At 31.8% G+C, this 22235-nt stretch overlaps 1 protein-coding gene across 1 annotated transcript in view; it reads right to left on the bottom strand.

The window, feature by feature from the left end:
* LOC140436803 (sorting nexin lst-4-like) overlaps positions 1 to 13024 on the bottom strand; it is a 121364-nt gene extending 108340 nt beyond the window's left edge. The window contains exon 1 of the mRNA XM_072525907.1: positions 12893 to 13024. The gene's annotated coding sequence lies outside the window, so the exon portion shown is untranslated. The remainder of the gene's footprint in view (positions 1 to 12892) is intronic.
* Between the last annotated feature and the right edge of the window lie 9211 nt (positions 13025 to 22235).

The raw sequence follows: 22235 nt of genomic DNA on the forward strand, positions 1-22235 counted from the left end.
CAACAGCATTTAAAACCGTCTATATATGTAAATAATACAAAACTTGAGCAAGTTGATAAAATCGTTTACCTTGGACAGCAATTAAATTGTAAAGCAGAAAGTCACGGCGAAATTAGATCTAGGATAGAGCAGGCTAGAGCGGCTTTTAGAAGGATGTCCAAGGTGTTAGGTAATAGAGACCTAAAATTGGCATTGAGGATCCGCCTACTTCGCTGCTACGTGTTCTTGCTCTTACTTTATGGTGTCGAGTCCTGGACTGTAAATAAAATCGATCTAAATCGCCTTGAGGCTTTCGAAATGTGGTGCTATAGAAGAATTTTAAAAGTTTTCTGGGTGAAGAAGATTCGAAACTCCACAATACTAGAATGTCTCAGCCTGACTACTGAGATCATAAAAAGCATCAAGCAGAGAAAGCTGGAGTATTTCGGACATGTAATGAGAGGTCCTAAATATAGGTTGCTACAATGCAAGGAAAAATAGCAGGCAAATGCAGTCCAGGACGAAGAAGAACCTTATGGTGGAAGAACTTCCGAGATTGGTATGGTGTTGATACAAGCATGCTATTTAGGGTGGCAGTGAATAAAATTAAGATAGTTATGACGGTAACCAACGTTCTGAAAGGACATGGTACATGAAGATGGGAAGAAGAAACATATTGTATTTTCAGATATTTTAGTAAAACGAAAATGGAACAGAAAACTGAACGTTATTGAAACAAAAACCGAATCACCGGTCTAGATAAAAGTGGGCATTACAAACACCTAACAGATCATGCTACTCGAATATATGAACCTGAATATTTGGGACAAGAATTTAAACTCAGAGCAGCGATGGAGCAGAATGGGTAATAACCCCTTCAAAGGCCAAGATACATTAATCGGCAGACACCGGGAGGCACACAAGAACTACATTTAGCGCAGAAGCTTCAGGAAGGTCATCAGTACCAAGTAAATATATCTGGTGTATAATGGTATATTTTATTAAAATATTTTTAGTATTTTTAATTAAATATACTATATACCAAAAATGTCTTTACTTCTCTGTAAGTTCTTTAAAACTATGTATGTATACAGCCAGCCAATGTGATTTTTCTCATTTACTTCGAAAATAAAAAAAAATAGGTGTACATCTCTAAAAATTTCCTAAATTTTAATTTTAAATATTGCATTTCCTTAAATGAGAACGTTCGTTTAATTATCCCGGAAATAACTCGAAAATAAACCAAACGATAGATCTAAAAAAAAAACCAAAAGATATCGGTTTTTTCTTTGCTTTTAGGGGATGCGACGTCGGCTATTCTAATTACACTTTCCCATAATAATATATTTTTTTCTTGAGTCATATTAATATTAATAATTTTCAGATGCATGTTTTTATTGCGTTCCAATCCCACTCGTATCAGGACCTTCACACTTAAGTAATTCTTCGTAAAGAGTGATTTACATTTTGAAGTTGAACACGCCTTACAAATTTTTACCTATTCATACTTATGTTTTATATAGATCGGTGCCTAAGTAGAATTTTTCCAATATATTCATTCTCAATTTTATTTTTTTCGTTTACTAGTAACCCCACAGAAAATTTTATAAGACATTATTTGTAGCAAATTAAATTGTGTAAAACTTTATTTTTACTATTTTTATCGTAAAATGGGAAGTAAAAAGCTTATAAACAGAAATATCTAAAATATTTTGAACAAATCTATTTTTGGCACTATAATTCTTTTTCTGGTCATTTTACAATAAAATGTCAGCAAATTTATAGAGGAATTTTCACCAAATAATTTCCACTACCAATTTGTTTAATTTAATTAATTTATCTGGGTTTTACAGCGCTCCGAACTTGAATACTCGTTAGAATACGATAAAAAACATCGGGCTTAGTTTTCTATTATTTATTTTTTTGTTATTAATAATTTACTATCGACTCTTTCCACCACCACAAAACTTGAAAGAACAAGAATTGTATTTATAAGATACATTGTGAATGCGATCAGTTTTATTTAGGTGAAACATCAAGGCCATTAAATGTTAGAATAAGAAAACATCAATCTTGTATTAAAAATAGAATATTTGATAGATCTCAAATATGTAAATACGCATGGGAAAATGAACATAGGATTTAATGGAATGATTCAAGTATAGTCCTAAGAAAAACAGACGGTAAAAAGAGAAATATCAAAAAAGCGGCTCTAATTATGCTAAATGAGACCAATTGTGTCACAAATTCCTCAGCAGAATGCAGTAGGATCTGGTTACCCATATTAAAAGAGGAAGTTAATAAAAGTAAGTAGTAAGTCAATAACGTATCGAGGATACATCATTTATGTTTTTTAAATAACATACATATAAAATAAGAAGTTGGTGTTTATTGAGAGTAAACTAAAAGTAAGACCAAATACTCACCATGTCGGGATAGTATTATGAGGTTTTTTTCCTGTTTTTTCCTCATGATTTATTATGGAATCACTAACAGGAGGTTTTTTTATTCTCATCATGGCATGTGATTGTCTTTTTAAAAACGAATCACTTGCTATAATTTTTTCTAATGGATATTCACAAGTTAAAGTTGATTTCGTGTAATCGAAGGAACTATCTTACAATAAAGTCGTCCTAAGAACGCAACTCAACAATATTGGCAATATCATTTTAAACTCGTCTACTGTAAAATGTATAATATATGTCTGAATTGTCAATATAAATGAGTCAGATAAAATTAAATTATTAGAAGAATTTTTCACTAAGCAACAAAAAACAAAATTTGTTTAATTTTTGAATGTTTGTATGTGGTTTGTATTTCGAGAATGATTTCCGAAGTGGAAATTGAAATGGCAATAACCTTATTTAAACTTCAAATCACTTATTTACTACTAAAGGTCGTTCTAAACTCTCATGAGAATGTTTAAATTATCGAGAGGATTAATACACGGCCGTGGTATTATGGACTTGGAATCTTGGAGTCTTGGAATGATACACTTACAAGATTATGCGAGCAGATATCAGAATACTGTAACATCTCGATTAATATTTCATAGCAAAATGTTAATTAAAAGGATCCACGTATCCAACGTAATAATGAAAACCTTAAAAACATTGATAATCAGATCTCGTCTTCTGATTTTACCATAGATCGTCCAAAATTAATTTGTATTGCTAATGGAATAGTTGCTTCGGAAATTATAAATTGTCATCGCACCATTGACATCGAAGAAGGATTGATATCCCTTGTTTTTATTTTAAAGGAGTTACATTTCGAGAGAAATAGTTAGCGATATTAAACAATATCTGGCATACAAATTAACCATTTTTATGTTGTCATTATTCGCTGAAGATGGCATGAGAAAAGGTACAAGTCATCTTTGTTTAATGTTTTAATATCACTAAAACGATCCTCAAATAACAGTCACAGATGCCATTTTCTTATCGATGGTGTTTTTTTTACATAAAATGGTTTGGGATCGGAAAGTATATTTGATGGCTACTTTGAAAACCTTGATATTACAGGATCAAAGTCGTGGTGGCGCTTTCATCTTTCAATCTGGTGAAAAATTACCAATCGACATATATTAAGTTTAATTAGAACACAGTACCAACATTACCCCAAGATAAATTTCTTGGTAATGAAAAAAAAAAAAAAAAGAAAACAAAACAAACTTAATAGACGTTCTTAAAACTGCTCTTTCAGAGATGGGTTTTAGTGTCGACCAGACTTAATCAGATGCGGCTAAAATCATCATTGGTTCTGCGCTTGCTGAATCCCAATTCTATGATTCTGTGACTATTGTAGCAGAGCAGTTTGACATTCTTGTCTTGCTCACGGCATTACGAAGGAAGCAATCCAATGTATTATTTTTAAACCTTCAAAAAGGTGTCAAAATATTACACAAACATAATGAATTAGCTAGCTGAACAGCGTTATTCCTCAGTGAGAAAGAAGGTGCCATCTTTGCTCACTGTCGCTGGCGAACGTTATATGGTGGAAATAAAGATGATTCTCTGGACAACATGAGATACAAACGATTCGCTGATACCGTGACCAAAACATATATTTAACTTATCAGATAAATTCTCCTCCTCCAATACAAGATGCAGCCCGTTTCGATAGTCTCCGAGTTTATCACCAGGTTAACTCGTAGCTCGATAAGCACTGCGATATTTAAGGCTGGAAATATACTGTGGGGCTGGAAAAATCATGAAAATATTTGGATACTAATCCAAGCTTCGAACTAAAATTTATAATTTTCTGCAGATGCAAGGGAAACTGTGAAAGTATGCAGGCCTCAAATGCTCTCCAGTAGGTCTCAATAGTTCTAGTGAAACCTGCAGTTGTAGAATAAAAATTTCCTTATAACTATCGAATATTTAATGAATAAAAAGTTATTTGATACGCCGCTGACTGGTACATAAAAAAAATCTGAAGTTTTGTTTACTCAGGTGTTTATGCAAGACATCTAAAGAAAATAATAACTCTTAAGGTCCATTATCGAATCAAAAGCATAATTAAAAACAGTTCCGATTGGCTGGCAGTTAGAAATTGGACGGGGACAGACAAAGAGTGCTGACAACGAAAGGTTGGTGGGAGTCAAAGGTCGAAAGAATCAAGGAGAACAGATTGGGTTCTGAATGGGAAAACATGGTTCTCGACAGAGAGTTTTAATCAGCAAATTTTCATTCCATGAGTTTTGGTTAGAAAAAGGCGATTAAGCTCAATTGCTATGTGGCAGTCTTTGTGAAGCAAAATAATCACCTGTTTATGTCATGGGATTTGATAAACAACCTGTCTGAGAGCTAAGTGAGGCCCACATGGTTTTAAGTGAATATTAAGCAGCCGAGTTTTGAAGAATACATCTTGTTATCATCAGGGTAACCTGAAGTCCAATTTGATGTTTGACCTCCCACAGATTTGTCCAACGAATAGAATATATATATATATATATATATATATATATATATATATATATATATATATATATATATATATATATATATATAATAGAAATACAACCAATAATTAAGGAAAAAATCAAAACAGCTAAGGAAATCTATTTGATGAAACAATGTAAAGAGATAGAAGAACTAGAAACAGAATATATGAGAAATATTCACAAAAAATAAGAGAAGTGAATGGAATGGGTCGGAATAGACAGCAAGGACATATAAAAGACAAAGGAGGAGTACTACTAATAGATTTACCAGAGAAATTAAGACGATGGAAGGAGTACGTTAGAGTACTTTTCCAAGATGAAAGAGGTGAAATGCAGAAAATACAAGAATTAAATTCTTTAGAGAGACAGAAGATCACGATATATGAAATCAAATATGCTATCAAAAACTAAAGAGAATAAGGCAGCTGGATTAGAGAAAATACTAGTAGAACTGTTAAAACTAGTGGAAGAGGATAACTTGGAAGTCTTGGCAGATTTATTAAACACGGTGTGCGATACGGGAATAATACCGCAAGAGTGGCTGAAGTCAGCATTTATAACCATCCCTAAAAAACAAGCAGCAAAAGCGTGCTCTGATTATCGACCACTAAGCCTCGTGAGTGATACTTTAAAAGTACAGCTGAAAGTAATACATAAGAGAATATACGAAAGGCTAGAGGAGGATATTAGCGAAACGCAGTTCGGGTTCCGAAATGGAATGGGTACTCGAGAAGGACTATTTGCCATTAACATACTGATTAAGCGATGTCGGGATGTAAACATTGATATGCACTTGTGCTTTGTTGACTACAAAAAAGCTTTCAACAAAGTAAGACATGAAAAACTAATAATACTTATGAACAAGCGCATTGACATTAAAATCATATAGTGCAAACATTATATTGCAACTAAAGTGCCATAGTTCAAATTGATGGGCAACACTCAAAAGAAATGAAGATCTGTAGAGGAGTTAGATAGGGATGTGTTTTATCGCCACTTTTGTTTAACTTATATTTTGAAGAAATTTTCCAAAGCATGCTCAATAATATCAAAGCGGGAGTTACCGTTAACGGAAAATAAATTAACAACTTACAATATGCAGTCGACACTGTGATCATAGCAACGAGTATAGAAGATCTACAACATCTTATCGAAAGCTTAAGTATGAATAGTGCTGAGATGGGATTTACTATAAACGCTAAAAAAACGAAGTACATGCTAATTACAAAAAGACTACAAAATATCCATCACCTATTGACAATCAATGGTAACGTGGTAAAACAAGTAGAAAAATATCAGTACTTGGGAACTTTGATCAATGAAACCAATGATCATACTGTAGAAATAAACAGGCGAATAGAGATTGCCAGATCAGCATTTATACGAATGAAGCCACTCCTAACGTGCAAAAATTTAAATTAGGAGATCAGACTACGTACTATTCGCCGTTATATATTTTCAATATTATTATATGGAGCTGAGACTTGGACATTAAAAAAATGCAATTTAAAAAGAATCGAGGCTTTCGAACTCTGGTTATACCGCAGAGTATTAAAAATATCATGGACTGATAGAATTACAAATAAAGAAGTACTGGAAAGGGTTGGTAAAGAAACAGAACTAATCACCAGTATACAAACCAGAAAACTGGAATATCTAGACCACGTGATGAGGGGAGCAAAATATGAAATTTTGAGACTCATAATACAGGGAAAGATTCAAGGAAGATCTGTTGGCCGAAGACAGAACTCATGGTTGAAGAATCTACGTGATTGGTATCAATGCAGATCGATTGATTTGTTTAGAGCAGCAAGTTCAAAAATAAAAATAGCCGTTATGATTGCCAACCTCCGTAGGGAGACGGCACTCTAAGAAGAGAAGATTTGTCCAGTTTCTATTTTGTCTCATATGGGATAGAATCCAGATCGTTGAAGTTTGTATGAGACAGTGTTTTTTGTATCCAATTCCAAGGTAACAATTTTTTTTTTAAATAATTTAAAGGAAATAATTAGCCACTGAAGAAGATAGTTTTGTTTAAAATTTCTAAGTAAACATTTTTCGTTAATATACATACTAAGATTTGCTTTCATGACAAATTAAAAAAATTATAAATAAATATAAGTTTTATGGATCAGCTAATTGTCATATTTTAGTTTTCTTTTAAATAAAGTTAACCTTGATAAGTAATTAATAATTCAGAAAAGTTTGGTATTTCATTTCGACATATGGCGTCAGTATTATCCTTTTCTGTCATTTGGTACATATTCAAAATTTTAAAGTCTGTTTTGTTAGATGGTTAAATGCAACAATACTTAATTGTTGATAAACCTAGCTTAAATTCTGTTTTGTTAAAAGGTTAAACTCAATGTAAGTTTTGTTGATACATTTGGATATTTTTATTTGTAATAACTGTTTATTTGAAATAAAATTTAATATGTAAGTTTTCTCTTTAAACCAGAAATTTAAAATTATTTCTTTTATAAAGTTATTCACCCTTGACATTTTTTAGGAAAGAAAAACCTTTTTTTCTAACCAACAAGAAGATTTTTTGAAACGGGGTCCATTTTAAATAGTTTAGGAATCTTCTTGTGTATTGTTTCTCAAGACATCTCTGTAAGTATTTTTTTTTATTTCTTTTTTTTTGTAGTTAGCCCTCCCAGTCCCTCAAATAAAGAAACCTTTATCCACGACCTAGCTCTCCAACTAAAACACGAGTAGCCATTCGCAAACGTTTCAATTTATGTGCTTGCCCTATCTGAAGCCGAGTAATTGTTTAGCCACCCCTTTCAACACCCAAGACAATGAAAAAACAATAGCTGGAAAACAACATTGTAAATATATAATTATGCTCAATATTATCTGGCTTGGAAATTGTCCGTGGATTAGGCCTACTGGGGATAACAAGTAAAAACATTTTATGTAGTAGCGACACATCAAAAAATGCACGCTAAGACCAAAAAAGGTAACATTTCAATGGACTAGAATAAAAGGTAAGTAAATAAAATCATGTCATTGTACGATAGATTCGTAGAAATAGACATATTTAATCTCAAAGGCGGAAATACCATAAGACCAGATAAATTGACAAGTGTATTACGGAAGATACATAAACTAAAACAAGGTAAGTTTTTGGCAACTAGCCCAGTCTGGTTAAAAAAAGGTGGAAAAATGTTTCGCAGATATCTGAAGCTTTTAAGACATAGGTGGGGATACTAGATGATAAATAGATGAAAAGACACTCCTAGTTTTACCTTGCGTTTTTTTAAGCAATAATTTATGGTCACAATTTGATTTTTTGTCTATAAATTTTTTCCCTTGTATTTTAAATAAACAATATTTATGTCAATTTTTTATGTCAAGAATATCTTTATTTTCCCGTTTTTTTTTTAATTAAAATTGATAAATAATTTACAGAGATATTTGCAAAAAAGCAGTTTTTTTGCACTAATTTATAAATTTTATTAATTTTTTTATTAACAAAATAAAATGGTATTAATACATTTAACCATCAAGGAATTACCATCTTTTAGATTTGTGCGAAATTTCAACCCGATCAGTCAAATATTTTATAAGTTATTTAATTTGTTTATCCCTGAGGCTAATTATTTAAACTATTGAGCTTGCCCTATACATGATGCTAGACACATTCAGCAAATTTCACAGGATTTTTTAAGACTTAGACTATCTCAGAAGTTAAATGCATATTGAGTTTTCATCGAAATTATTTACAAAATAAACGTTTGAAAAAGGGGTATGTTTTTTACTTATAAACAATTGAAATAAATTCTATATTTTTCCAGCTACAGACTTGTACGTACAACCATTGGATAGCTGGTAAAAAAGCTCACATTAAAAAATAAAAAACCTTCTATGACCAATAGGAACGAAGTTAGTGACTATTTTTAAAAAAATTATATCTCCATTATTTATAAACATTAAGAAGTAAAATTTGCACAAATTTTGAATGAAAATCTAAACTTTATATTGAAACTTATAGCTATAAAATTTATCTAATTTTTCGAAACGACGGTACTTTCGAAAGATCGACATAGGAAAGTGAAGAGGATATCTGTTTCAGCTCCGTTTTTTTTTTCGGCATCAGAACTTCAATTTGCAACACGTAGGAAAAATTTACATTATCTCGGCTTCCTTTGCAGCTGCAAGCCTCTTTTTTTTCTGGGGTAGCTCGTCGAAATATGAATAACTACATAGTTTTCACTGGCTGGAAAATATGGGAAAACTCGGAAAAATTAAGTCCATTTGAAATTCACCCTAAATACTTACTTTTTTTTAATTTGCTAGAATAGTCTGTCGCAGTAGGTATTAATAATGATGACATAATTTTCACCCCCCATAAATCTCGGAAAATCCCGGAAAATCAACATATGTTTTTTCATTTTATATCTACGATGTAATAATACTTATATATTTTATAAATTAAATTTCAGTTAATTTTTTACACAATATATTATTATATTCCTTATATTAATTATAATTGTTTGTATTTTTATAATTACCAATATTGATTTTTATTCTATTTTTCTTACAAATATGATATACAATATTAATCTAATCTGCCTTACTGCTTTGATAAAATAAGTCGATTTTTTCATCACTTGCCTTATTAAATTTTGCAATGTTTATTGAACTTTACTTTTTTTATTTTCTTTACATACATTGGTTTAAAAGTTAAAATTTGAAACATTTATTCGACTTCACTGTCAGGTCTGAACCTTTTTGTTGCAGGTTGTTTGTCTTTACTTATTAAGTCAGTCTTTCCAAACATTAACATATTAATAGGCGATCTTAATGCCAAGGTGGGTCAAGGTAAGGTAGGAGAACAAGTAGGAAAATATGGGCTTGGAAAAATACCTTTTTCAAATTACCTCCTCGACGGTTATATACATGGACATCTCCACAACATACCAAAGAAAAAATAGTGAGAAATCAAATAGACTACATTATGATAGCAAGGAGGTATCATAATGCTGTTAAATGTACTAAGACGTACCCAGGAGCTGATATAGGCTCAGATCATAACTCAGTAGTTACTGTGATAGAGGCGAGACCAAAAAAGATTAGAAGACCACACAGAAAGGCACTAGATTTAAATAAACTTGGAAACAAAAATATACGACAAGAAACAGGAGAAGAAATAAATGAAAACCTCCGTTCAGTGCAGCAACAAATTAACGATACAAACAACGTTAACCAAAAATTAGAGTACATAAATACAGCTATACAAACAGCAGAAAAGAAACATCTTACAAAAACAACAACAAAGAATAAGGGGTGGATGACACAAGATATACTAGACTTGATGGAACAAAGAAGAAAGATGAAGAATTACCCAGACAAATACAAAGAAATAAATAAACACATAAAAAAGAGAATAAAAGAAGCCAAAGAGGAGTGGATTAAAGAACAATGTGAAGAAATGGAAACCTATGAGAAAAAGTACGATGCGTTCAATATGCACAAAAAAGTAAAAGAGATAACAGGAAGCATAAACAAATGCCAAATAGGTAAACTTAAAGACAAAGATGGAAATCTTATTGTAGATCTAGAGAATAAAATAAAAAGATGGACAGAATACCTGAATGAATTATTTGAAGACGATAGAAACAACTTAACTCAGATAATCAATGCAACTGGGCCAGACATATTGAAAGAAGAAGTAGAATACGCAATAAGAAACGCTAAAAATGGAAAAGCAAATGGATCTGATGAAATTCCTACAGAACTGTTGAAGCTTTTGAATGATGAATCCGTAACCATAATATTAAATTTTGCAGCGAGGAGCTAAAACAGTCTCCCCTCCACTTTTCTATGTCGATCTTTCGAAAGTAACTTCGTTTCGAAAGGTTTTAAGTTTCGAAAAATTGGATGAATTTTATAGCTATAAAAGGTTTTAAGTTTCGAAAAATTGGATGAATTTTATAGCTATAAAATTCAATATAAAGTTTAGATTTTCATTCAAAATTTGTGCGAAATTTTACTTCTTAATGTTTATAAACAATGGAGATATAATTAACAAAAAAATTGTCGCTAACTTTGTTCTTATTATTCATAGAAGGTTTATTTTTTTTTGTTAAGTGTGAGTTTTTTTACCAGCTATCTAATGGTTGTACGTACAAGTCTGTAGCTTGAAAAATATAGAAGTTATTACAATTGTTTATAAGTAAAAAACATACCCCTTTTTCAAACGTTTATTTTGTAAATAATTTCGATGAAAACTCAATATTCATTTAACTTCTAAAATAGTATAAGTCTTAAAGAATCCTATGAAATTTGTTAAATGTGCCTAGCATCATTCATAAATTTATAAATTTAAAGGACGGTAATTCCTCAATGTAGAAATGTATTAATAACATTTTATTTTGTTAATAAAAAATTAATTAAATTTATAAATTAGTGCAAAAAAAACTGCTTTTTTGCAAATATATCCGTAAATTATTTATCAATTTTAATTGGAAAAACGGGAAAATAAAGATATTCTTGATATAAAAAAATGGTATAAATATTGTTTATTTAAATTATAAGGGAAAAATCTTATAGATAAAAAACCAAATTCTGACCATAAATTATTGTTTAAAAAAAAACGCAAGGTAAAAATAGGAGTATCTTTTTATCTATTCGTCATCTAGTAACCCCCACCTATGTCTTAAAAGCTTCAGATATCTGCGAAACATTTTGCCGTGAAATCGATGATTTTTGTATAACCAGACTGGGCTAAACGTACTTGGGCAAAATCTTCAATGTGGAGATGACAAGCTGTGTCCGTTAGATGTTTGCTCAAATGCAGCATCTTTTAACCATGTGACTTTCTACAAATACTCCAAAAATAAGTTTATTTCTAAAAGGGTGTATATTTCTATTTAAAAATGGATTAATGTATTTTGACAAGTTATTCTAAAGAACCAATGTTGTTATAAAAGGCGTCATCTTAAGGCAATGGTAAATCAGATAGCTTTGTCTTATAATGTTTGGTAAATAATAACGTGATACAAATCTTACTTAAAGATGTTTAACACTTTTGAATATATCCCAAAAACTAGATAACGAAAATGATGAATATTTTGCAAACAGCTTATTTTGATGTCATCTATCCCAACTTAACTAACCTGCAATTAAATATTGGGCGTCTTGTATATAGACAACAAATCCTGATCTAAGTTTCGTTAACATATTATTAATATATTTAAACATTAATTATTGTCGAAATACCATTTTAAATTTTCTAAACTAACTTTTTAACCTCTTTATTTGTTTGTGTATCATAATAACTTTGATCTAAACATAAAAAATTATATTTTTTACACAATAAGTACTACTACACTATAAATGAATATCCTTAAAATATAAAAAAATAAAATACAAATAAATTGTATAAAATAAAAATATTTGTAAAGAATAAAAAAACTTAGTTACAATTGAAATGTTACGAAGGACAGTGCAACAAATCATTTGTATTTCACTTACACTCTTCGTTAAGTTCGAAACAAGAAAATAAATAAAAATATATCATAATATAAATATGTTAATTAGTTCCTTCAACAAAATTTGAAGTTCGCATTATTTACACTTCCAATTTGTAAACTAATTGATGTCATAATCAGATCCAACACAGTAATGATAGTGCATTATTAACATAATATTATACAAAAACAATAATACCAATGGTTACAAGGTTATTTTAACTCGATATTTCAAAAGGTCGTCTGCGTAAAATGATGTCATAGCCATTAATCATGTCGATAAAACAGGTAACTGAATTAGAAGTAGAGAAAATAGCACGAACCAACTAAAAATTAAATCAACTACGAATGACCCACTTCTTTTTCAATGAATGAAATGGTAAATCAGATGAATAACTATCCTTATAAGGATTATTGTTTATATAGCACATGTTAGACCGGTTTTATTACGTTACTATCACTCGTTGATGTAAATAAAGTAAAAACTTACCCGAATCGAAGATTACATATTCCAACAAGTGCGTATGTTGGATAAATAAGACGAAACTAAATAAAAAAAAATCGATTTAAAGGCGCGAAATTTCAATGCCAAAAGCGTTGGGACGCGCACTGAACGTTCTCGTCGTTCTATTGGTAGTAAACTGACGTTTATGTATTGGTTAGGTTCATTCCGGACCGCGTGTTCCACAAAACACGTGAGTTTGTGTACAAAGTGAATATTTTTCTTTTCGGTGTTGTTTGGTTTCCGCTTTGTTCGCTCACCTACGCTATATTTGGGTAGTAGGATGACCGAAGAGGATGGTATTTGTACATGCCTTCGATGACACAAAAGAAAATGCAATGTTATTTAGTTCCAATATTGTCGTCGGTTTTGGTATATAGAAAATATTGTCTACCCATTTTAATTAGAAAAAATAGACATTGTTAAGTGAAAAAACTATTGCATAAGATTTTATGGGATGCTATTTTTTTTATTTGTATTTATATTATATTAATTTTGATATAAAAGTAAAAATAGATGATATATTTTTTACACAATAAATAATGTAGCTCTATAAAATAAAAAAACTATTACAAATGATTTTATGGGATGTTATCTTTGATTTTTTTAACATTTTTAATTTATATGTGTTTATAAACATATTTTATGAAAAATCTTTTTATGTAGTAAATTTTTTCCATATATTTAGTTTTGATGATAAAACATAAAATATACAAGATGTCCTAAAGAATGGACGCACAATTATTGGAATTGGATTATTTACATTATATTCACCTCATTTTTGTCCCTATTTTGAAAAATATTAGTGATTAATTTAGAAATTTTATTCGAAATTTTAATCTGGTTTAGTAATTTTGTTAGCTATTTTGATATTAAAATATGAATTGTATAAAATATTTGATTGTAAAATTCTTCTTCTTCTTCTTCTTCAGTGCCTTATCCGGTCCGGATGTTGGCGATCATCAAGGCTATCATGGTTTTGTTGACTGCTCTGCGAAACAGCTCCGCTGAGGTCATCCCAAACCATTGTCGGAGATTTTTCAACCACGAGATACGACGGCGTCCCGGTCCTCTTCTGCCAAATACTTTACCCTGCATAACAAGTTGAAGAATTCGATATTTTTCTTTGTTCCGCATCACGTGGCCGAGGTACTCAAGCTTACGTTGTTTAATTAAATTAAGCACTTCTTTTTCTTTTGTCATGCGCTGAAGGACCTCAACGTTGGTGACATGGTCCACATAAGATATTTTTAGTATCCTTCTGTATATCCACATTGTAAAATAACGAATTAAATTTAGAATGGAAACTTTCATAGGTATCGGTTGTACGCCTCAAGTGATGAACTGTTTTTCGACCACATCTCAGGAGGAAAGTTTGCCTATTCCGAAAAATAGTTGTCCACCAATTAGTCAGCAAATTATTGCACGGCTTGCTGTTGTGCTAGTAATATCTCACTAAAGCCTACTTTTGCAGATGAAAAAACTTCATTTACAGCTGTATAGATCTCTTTTTCGAAATTGGTATACAAAATTTTGGAGCTAAAATTTAGGTTTATTTTTTGACACTCCGTTTTCAAACCATTTAAGGCATTTACATGATGATCAGTATCGTTTATTCAAGCTCTCAGATCATATTGCATAGCAAGCCTCAGCTTGCTATGCAATATGATCTGATTCGAAGGAAATCAATTTAACATCTTCCAAAATAACATATTTTTCTTTGTTCGAGTCTCATCTTCGATATGGTTTTCCTTTTTGGGGTTCTGGCAAAGCTGCTCAATCTCATGTTATTTTTAAAATACAAAAAAAGATACAATACGGTATCTTTTTGGCCTCAGTAGAATAACACACTGCATGAGCAACTCTTTCCTCTTTCTTAGTTTAGAAACTGTTTGCTTAATTCGTAAACACCTACATGTTTTTCCAGCAAGACCTAATCATGATTACTCCACCAGAAATTCAACCTTTGATGTGTATTTACTGATCTCGTCCAGTGAGTTAGTAGAGAAATCTATATTATGTTAGGCAAAAAATTATACAATCATCTCCCTTGGCAACTTAAATTTGCAACTTCTTTCACCAAGTTCCGTAAAATGACAAAAGCCTATCTATCTGAAAGACCATGTTATTCGGTAGAAGAGGTTCTTAACGAATAACTAAGAAATTACAGTACCTTTATGTACAAGTAACTAAAGTATTTTTAGGTGTATTTGGGTATCACATGCAGCAACTTAAACTTATTACTTCATAAGGTTTTATTATACAATTTGCAATTTATTAAAATTTTGAAATTTTTTGTTTCTTTTATTATATTTTATTTTGTGATATTGACGATTTATGTAATTTCAGTAAATTTTAAATTGTTATTATTATTTTTCCGACTTTTTGTAAGCTTTGTCTATAAAATTGTACAATTTTCAGTGACAATAAAGCATATTTCTATAAAAGTTTCATCAACATGAATTGCTTCTAATTTACTTAAAAATGTTAAGTTGGATACACAAGAAAAAGCAACAAATATATATACCTAATCATTTTTTAATAAAAATTGTTCTTTTTGATTGGTTGTCACTTCCACTGAGTTCAATGAGTCATGTATTTTCTGCATGCACTTTAAAATTTTGTAAATAACTTGTTTTCTACTAAGTATTATATAAATATTTTTTCCAATCAAAGGCATATCTTCTACTGTAACAGTTTTAGTGCCAGTTTGTTTAGTTTCGCTGTATATCAACTTCGATAGTTTTTCCCACAAATCGTCCAATGCCTTTCACTGAAGACCATTGCTTAATTTTTGCTGGTTTAACAATGTTTTTGATGAACTGTCATGGTTGTGGTTATTACTACATTTAACAACACTGTTACAAATTCTTAGAGTTTTAACAAATGCCTTGCAACTTCTTTCTACACACTGCCAACGTTTGATATTATTGGCAAGCATTTTATAGAAGTTAGACTGGTAATTGTCACTTGTCCTTTTTGTTTAACATTTCACCTATTTAAAATTTCTCCATAATGAACTAAAGACATTCAAACCATAACTAAAATAATAATATTGAGATACGCACCACCGCTATTTCTTATAATAAAATTTTAGGTAGAATACTTGTTTGGTATTTCTTTTAAGAAATATATCACTTGCAATTTCTGATATGAAAAAACCCAATCAAATATTAAACAAGGGAATATGAGCTCTAACATCATATTACATTAGTGATAATATCGTTATACGATTTTAAGTAAGAAGTACCTAGTTTTGTATTTATGTAACTAGAAATTTTAAGAAATATGTATTCAACTTCTATTAATAAAATGTATCAAAATACCTGCCTGTGACTCTTTTATGTAGGGCAGTGGTGCTAAGATTTGTACTGTATGGGATCTACCACATAAACTGCAAGCGTCTGGATATCGACTGCTATACCCTGTTTTTAAACCAGGAGGAATAATTCAAATTTACCTCGCCGCAATGTTTGTTTGTAATTGGTCCAACCTCAGACAAGTTTACTCCACTGTTATGAAATTTTGACACGAATGGCATTTCATAGGTTAATTAAGTTATATCGGCGATTTTTTGTGTTTTCTGCGTTATTCTTTTAATTTTAGATTTTTAGTCTGCTTTTATATAAAAAAAAACAGTTGTTTTTAGAACTCTTTAGCGACGTATTAGTATACCTAATATAATATTTTTGGATTACCGTGGAAGGCCGATATGATCAACCAAAAAAGAAGATGTATTTTGTAACTTTCTAGTGACTTTCTTGGGTGTGAATATGTCTCTTTAGTGTACTCCTTCTGGTTTAAAAACAAAGCATAGTAAAAAATCAATTTGGAAGATAAAAAACTTTATTGCACATTTCTAGTTGATAAAAAGTTGTAACTTCAGAGAGTTGTAACTAAAGTCATGTTTTTCATATTAATTTTATTTTGATGTTGATGCATGGCACTGCATATCATCCACAAGTATTTCATATGATGGTACGTAATTACCGAGGGCCAAACACAAGCATGAAGAGAAATGTTTGTCAGTTAGCCGATTACGATATTTTGATTTTACTACCTTCATTTGGGAAAATGCAGACTCACACAAGTATGTTGATCCAAATAATGCTGTGAGCTGCAGAGCTACTTGTCTCAAAGACGGATATTTCTCAGACGATATGAAAGACCAAAATTTCGTATCGGTCGCTCTGGATTTAAGGTGTATATCCGAAATTATTTTCAGTACCTCATTTTGGACGGAAATGATCTCCATATTGAACGTAACGGATATTTCAGTGGCTATTTTTTCTACGTTTTGACAAGAAAATGGATTAGACCTGAATGTTACAATAGCTGTCAGTTTTTTAAAATCAGCGAAGCGTCTTTCAAACTCTGCTTGTGGCTCCGTCACGTAATAAACATAATTCAAATGAGCGGCTACCCTTTTTTTCAACAATGGAAAGTTGTTTAAATCCTTTCTGCTAATTTGCTTGATTAATAATTTCAATTTGTTGACAAAAGAATGTATTGCGCTCATCATATCGATAATTATTTTATTATAGTTCCAAATTAAGGATGTTCAAATGATTTGTTAAATCTGTTAGGAAAGCCAGATCACTGAGCCATTTTTTATTTTGAAGTAGATGAGTGTCGTCCTCCCGTTCTTCTAAAAAAGAAATATTTCGGGAAGTAGCTTGTGGAACCTATATAAAAATTTTTCACGGCTCAACCACCTCACATCTGTATGCAGAAGTAAATCAGTGTGTTTCGCAGAGTCGCTAGCTTCCAATTGCGCTTTAAAAAGACTTCGTTGCAAGCTTTGCGCTCTGATTGAATTCACAATTTTTGTTGTCATTTTCATGATGTTGTCTATATTTAAAATTTTGGAATACAAAACTTGCTAGTAAATAATGCAATGAAATGAAAAAAACGATGGAAATTTATCGTTATCTCGACATAATGCAATAAATCCATTGTTAATGCCAGTCATGGATGGTGCGCCATCTGTTGTAATACACACGAGTTTGTAAATCGGTAGCTCGTATTGTTTCACAAACTTTATAAAAACGTTGTATATATCTTCCCCGCGAATTTTTTCTTTCAGAGGCAGCATTGTTAACAATTCTTCTTTAGCCAACATGTCAGAAAATACCATCCGAATGAAAATACACAACTTGGCGATATCAGTCATATCGGTTGACTCGCCAAATTGCAAAGAAAAGTACATAACATCATAATTATTTCGAACATGCACGTGTGGTAAGCCAGAACAGTCCCCTGTAGGGCATTAAAATCTGACCGCCGTGCGAACTAGTATATGCCGCAAGTTGCCCGCTAATGGATGTCCTCAAATTAAAACAAATGAACTACAATGACCTTGGAATTATAATGAATCTATGTTATAAGCAGCAAACACATATACGCATTAATTAGTACACTTCAGAAGAGTTCTAAATTAAAACAAGTGTACGACAGGGATGTGTATTTTCGCCACTACTGTTCAACGCATTCTCTAGAGAAATTATGAAAAGGGCTCTTGTGGAAGAAACAGTTGGAATAAATTAACATTAGGTATGCTACCGATACTTGGCGGATAACCTCCGCGACCTCCAGAGGCTAGTAAACCCAATAATTAAGTATGTAGAAGAATACAGACTATTAACAAACATAAAAAAACTAAATTTATTAGGATATCAAAACTCAAAATATTGAGAAAAGCCTGATAATTAACAGTAATCGTTTAGAAAAAGTACAAAACTACAAATTTATTGGTACAATAATTAATCACACAAAAAATTACTCCAAAGAAATCAAAGTTCAGATAGACAAAGCACTAACAAACTTTAATGAAATGAGAAAGATTTTCACGGCATCCCTACAAAAGCAATGTACAAAATTGACAACAGATATACAGCCTTTTCAAGAAAACCTGATTACAATTGTATTTGAAAGTAAGTGTCTTTGACGTTTGAGACTGCTTTTTGAAGTGTAAAACATCAAAATAATTCTATTTTCAATTAAAATTGTGCTCCGCCTGTAGCAGTTATAGGCGGATTAAGTAGTCCACGGTGTCATTGTCGGTCCTAAGTTTGGGTTAGGGAGGAGGGTTCCCGTAAAGAAACATATGACTACGAGGCCTATAAACAAGCGTCGGACGGAACAGTTTTATCTCCGATGACTCAGGCACATAAATATGTATTACGCGGTCGGTTCATCAATCAAACACATTTTAGATTTAAAGCAATGAGTGAAAGATTATGTATACTAAGACTAAAAACAAAGTGTTTTAATCTCCCAATTATTCATGTCCATAGATTAACAGAAGAACATGATACGGCAATAAAAGAGGAGTTCTACGAGCAGTTAGAAGAAGTGTAAGAAAATTTTTCGAGAAATGTCATCAAGATTATATTAGGTGATATGAATTCACAAATAGACAATGAAGACCAATTTACAGGAACAATCGGCAAACACACACTCCATCAAAACACAAATGGGGACTTTTTGATCAATTTTGCTACCAAAAAACATGATTGTATCTCGACGTTTTCGATAAAATATGGAACGGATGCTTGGTACTAAAATTTAAAAACTTAAGATATCTTTCCATTCACTATTAATACACTCATACTTGGAAGACACAACATTTAGAATTCAACAGGAAGGCGAATATTTCGAACCACAACCAATCAAAGCAGGAATCCCTCAGGGTAGTGTTGTGGGACCCATATTATATTTATTACACACCTTATAACATGTCAAAATAACGATTGTTATATTTTGTCCAATCTTCGTTTTATCTTATTAAGCTTTTTTTATCATGGGCGCCTCCAGGACTATTTTTAGGGGGGTGCATCTGCTTTTCAGGAGGCTGCATTTGTATCTTAACATACTATTAACCAATATAAAATATAGAACTATACATGTATAGCTATGCACTTTCTTTCCGATCAGGGGGTGCAGTTGCACCCCCTTGAACTCCGCTGTCGGCCCATGCCTGTATATACATTTTAATTTTTATAAATACACTGACCGGCTAAAAGAGTGGGCATCCTATAAATTTGCAAAAATAAAAATTTATTGAAGGTTCATTTAATGTTTCATATTGTGTACTCAACATCTTTCATTTTTAAAACAGAAAATGGCCATTACTGCTTAATTCCTTAGCATAATTTATTTAATTGAAAGGCACCAAAAGAAAATATTGTAATAGGTATAAATACAAATTACAAACAATAAAAATTACGAGTGACCTTAACAAAATGTTCTTATATCGGGTATTATGCCTGAAACATCAATAACCGTTTGCATACAGTTTGGAAGGGAAAGGAACAAATTTTGAATAAAAACTTAAGGAATACGTTCATATTCTTCACGAAGCATGGTCTGCAAGACTCTCTGGCTGACCTGGTTAACTTCTAATACCTTACAGATATTCAATGATATTCAGATATAGTATTAAGTCCTACTATCCCCAAGTAAATTGTCACTTTTCTTGCACTATGCGGCCGTGCATTATCATGCATAAAAACGAAATTGTCCGCAATAAATGGACCAATAGAACTACTGCTTCTGCCAAAACATCCTCTATATACCGGTGACTATTCAGGGGACCATTGATAAAAATAAGTTCAGTTCGAGCTTTAAATTAGATTCCAGCCCAAACCAAGACACCACCACCGCCAAACTTTCTTCTCTGGGATATACAAGCTTGGGCATAACTTTCAGTTTTACATCTCTAAACCCTCTCTCGGTCATCGCCAAACTTCAAACAGAACCGAGATTCATCAGTTAAGAGAATTCGGCTCCAATCCTCTATATCCCAGTGTTGATGTTGTCGAGCAAAATTTAATCGATTACTAGAGTGTCTGGGTTGTAATTCGGGAACAATAGCCGGCCTTCTTGGCATTAGTTCTCTTTTATTGAGGCGTCTTCTAACCATTCTCTCACTTACATTTACATATTTCGAACCTCCTGCAGACGGTTTCTTAGAGCAATTGCAATGGAATGGCGATATCTTAAAAGTTCCATCACAATAAAACGATTATCTCTTTGCGAGGTAACTCTTCTACGACCAGAACCAGGTCGATGTGAGTATGTAGCAGTCTCTATAAAGCAATGGAAAGCTCTCCGCACTGTAGTTCTCGCAATAAAGTTTTGGATATATAAACCTAACTTCTTCCATCTAGTAGCAGTGCAAGAATTCAAGCAACATCTACTCTAGATAACACCATATCGTAATCACTTAGTCGAAATCCACGTTTGAAAAGCTAAATTACTGTTTAATTTAATGTTTTCAACTTAGAAGATAAACAGCGTCTACAGAAAACAACAACATAAACGTCAAAAATGTCAAAAACAAGCATATATGATCGCAATAAATATTTACATTGAGACGCAATATGAAATAATGCATAAAACTTCCAATGAATTTTTATTTTCGGAAATTTGTAGGATGGCCACTTTTTTGCCGTTCAGTATATTTCTAACAAGATCATTTCGTAAAACAAGAGATCATTTTTTAAGATCAGATACTGACGCTTCTGTCTTGAAATATATTTTTGTGAATTTTGGGTAAGTATGTTTTGTGTATTGTTGTCCTCGTTTTTTGGTTATGTCTTCTACTTAATAATATTCCACACATGAATAGTATTCAGTGCCACGTTCTAGTTTCGTCTTTATCTTTTATCTTTCGTATTTCTTTATATTTTTTTCTTCTTGTAGTTCGCCTATTTAACTTTTTTTTCCCGCTGGTAGTCTCGAATCAATCAAAAGTTTTTCTCCAGTTGAGTGTGGAGCCTCCGTGTATTCAGAAGTTGACTACAGAGAAGACCAACGATCAAGAAAGCTCGTCAAAAATCTAGACTAAGATTTGTGTCTTCCCCGATCCTTCAAAAACCAGTCATCCGTCTTAAGGTCTTGAGTTTGTTTGCTTACAGTTTTTGATAGTGGCTTTATCAGCCCTTTTTTGGGAAACGTGGGCAAGGATAATGATTCGCCGCTTGAGAATATTATTATTCAGTCTGATCCCTCCTATAAATCCTCCCTAGCCGTCACCACATTAATAGTACATTTTTTACACACAGTTTACTTAGTTCACCGACAAGGTCCCTGCCCTAAACGTTGTTTAATGCAACTGTAGAAGTTGATTCTGATTTCCGACAGGAGCTTCATCCACTGCTTTATCCAGTTTGTTGATTATTAGATCTGCTTGAGGCTGATCTAGCTGAGTATGAGAATGGTTTCTATATACCACCGACATCCTGAACACTTTTGTGACACTGATATTTGAACTAGTCTGCTCATTAGAGTACCATGGTTTTTACGCGACTTTTTATTGCTGGAGGGG

This window comes from Diabrotica undecimpunctata, chromosome 3 (genome assembly GCF_040954645.1).
Source record: "Diabrotica undecimpunctata isolate CICGRU chromosome 3, icDiaUnde3, whole genome shotgun sequence".
NCBI lineage: Eukaryota > Metazoa > Arthropoda > Insecta > Coleoptera > Chrysomelidae > Diabrotica > Diabrotica undecimpunctata.